Raw genomic sequence first — 2,892 nt, 5'->3', positions numbered from 1 at the left:
ACATTATGAACAAGTTCCACTTGGTGCGCCACCTCGTGGAGAACGAGCAGCTACGGATTCGCCATGTTGGCACCGACGACATGATCGCCGACGCGATGACGAAGCCATTGCCGAAGGACAAGTTCGAACATTGCCGTGATGGGATGAAGGTGCTGCGCATCGACCGTCAGCAAGGCTCAGCTCGTTCAGTGGGAGCCAAACATCATCGCCATGCGTGAATGCAAGCTACTACTACCCGTTCATGCATGCGAAGGACAAGAAGGAGGAAGAGCGCTACCAAGGACGAAGCGTCGTGCTGCAGCGCAGCTAGAAGATGCCAAGAACATCGTGGTGAGCTCTACAAGGTGATCATGTTGAAGCTGCGCTTCGACTAGATCAAGTGGGAGTGTGAAGTGTGGAGGAAGAGCCAGGACTGCGTCCAGCTCAAACCTGAGGCTCAGGTGCCTCCAGGACGCGATGCTCGCGTCCAGAAGCCGGGCTTCGACGGACCATTGGCTGGCGAGCCGCCAGCCCCATCCTACTGCTAATCCTACCAATATATGTTACCGGGGTTTTTCCGTGTGCTGCTACACACTCGACAACTTGCGCCGTCAAGAGCAAGCAGCAGCACTCGGTTTTCTCCCCTGCTGGACTTTCAGTCCCTGCAACTTACAGTTGTTACGACTACTTCCTTTATCACAATGGTCACCACTCGGCGTAGCCGAGGAGCGACCATCACTCAGTCCCTGTCAAGCACGTGCATCAGTCCCACGCGGTAGTGGTGACATACATGGACGGCGTTATGCATTCTCCAGCGTGCCAAGCTGGCATATAAGGGTTCCAAGCCTTAACACCCGATGTTATTAAAATATTATATTTCTTTGCTAAATCGTAGTGTAAAGCGAAACCTACCAAGCTTTATAACCAGCTTAAACCTGTATAATCATATAATCCAATGGCCGTGGCCTTTATCAAAATGGCCGATTGGCTTGTTAAAACCCAATTTTGACCAGGCCAGTTAGTCCCCGACTGCCAACACTGGTCGCCCAGGTGGGTGCCATAGCCGCGGCGCCAACTAAGGTGAGCGGGTGCGAGGCGGGCCCAGCGCTGAGCTCACCAGCGAGCCGAGCACTACACTTTCCAGAACATTCTATCTCCATATTGCGAGCGCAGCGAACCGCCGCGGTTCGCTCGCCCAGCCAAGCGAAGCGCGGCTGGTCCCTTTTCTGCTGTGACCTCTAATCGTCGATTATGTCTTATTGCGACACTCAGAAGGTCAAAAGTATACAGAAGTCAAGTCAAATGATTTGCTGTGTGCTGAAACAGTAAATACATGTGTTTGGCATGTTCTGTCGTGGACGTCGTCCAATGCAGTACAGCTTCGCAATCATGGCATACCAGTACTTAAGAATTAATACATACAGCGTATGTCACGCTGTGTATCATTAAAACGGTACATATCTGGATTTTTGATCCCACTGGATTGATAAAAAGTGGTTGTCCCCACAGAATCACGACATAGATGATTGCAAAGATGATACCGAAATGCCGAGCTTGCATACCGCATTGCCCCTGTCCTAAGCGAAGTTTTGTCCTAAGCGAACTTTTATTATGGCCAATGGCAGCGCTTTATTTAAAACAGATGGCTGCACGTAAATGTGTCCTTCCGCGAGCTAATCATAAGCTGATGGGGGGGGGGTTGATAAAGAGGCAATACGAAGAGCGTAAGCGAAATAGTTAGAGCTGTACAATCTAAATGCTATTAGCGGCTCTCACCAGCGGATCACTTTAAAAATAATGGAGGCAGGTCTTTCCCGAACGGAACATTCAACTGGATCAGCTTGGGGTAATTTTTACTTTTTAGCACTAATTGTGAGATTTGCTACGAATCTTACACGTAAACGTCGAACATGGGCGTTCGCTTAGGACAGGGGCGATGCGGTAGCTGCTAAACCGGCCAGAAGAGAAAGTAGTCGCACACGAACCCACTGATTTGGGTACAAATGGCACCGGAATAAGCAAACGGCGTAGCTCAACAAACATTATACGTAGTTAACGATCGCTTGATAATAATAACCAATAATTTTATGTACAGTCTGGAGGTTAGAGGTCCTTTTGACTTAGACTTGTGTGCTGACCGTCGACTCCAACCTTCTTAACTAGAGGTTAATACGATTTGGGATACCACTCCAAAGAGGATTGCCTTTTATCCACAAAAAACTGTCAAAAAGCTAATTTATGCCAACAAGAACATGCACATCAGCCTGTTGATCAGGGATTTGTAGAATTGTAGGCTCGTCACTGACAAAAACGGATTCATTCTGATCAGTCAATACTGGAAAAAAAACGCCCTCCCAGTCCTGTCAGGACTGGGAGGGCGTTTTTTTTTACACTGGGAGGGCGTGTTTTTTTTTTTTACCAGTATTGACTGTTCACTGAACAGAACCATGGATCCAGATGAATGCCTTTTTTTGCTAGTACGCACGACTCGAATCGAAAAATCGCTGATAAGAGGTATTTATTGGCAGTGTCGACGAGCGTATACACACTAAGGGAGAGTATCGGCTCGATCCCATACCTTTGGATTGAGAAGCTAGAGATCACGCGAAACATGAGGGGATCTGGCCCGATAACATAATCCCAAAAGAACCATCGCTACAGCGGCCCTCTTGAAGAACAGCAGGATGTACAGAAAGGACTCGGTGTACGGTAGGGATGTGTCAGAGATGAGCTGTATATCATATTGTGTGAAACTGATAAGCGGCTCTCGGACGCACACAGAAACGAGAGACATTCATCCAGAGCATTGACCGCTTCTCAGCTAATCTTCTGGTCGAGACTATGCGAAGAGAGACATGAAGAAAACAATGTACTGAGTGAGTGATCGTCGGCGGAGGTGCGGAGGCGGCAGGA

This window comes from Phytophthora infestans, genomic scaffold (assembly GCF_000142945.1).
Source record: "Phytophthora infestans T30-4 supercont1.5 genomic scaffold, whole genome shotgun sequence".
Classification (NCBI taxonomy): domain Eukaryota; phylum Oomycota; class Peronosporomycetes; order Peronosporales; family Peronosporaceae; genus Phytophthora; species Phytophthora infestans.
Note: the sequence above shows the minus strand (reverse complement) of the source record.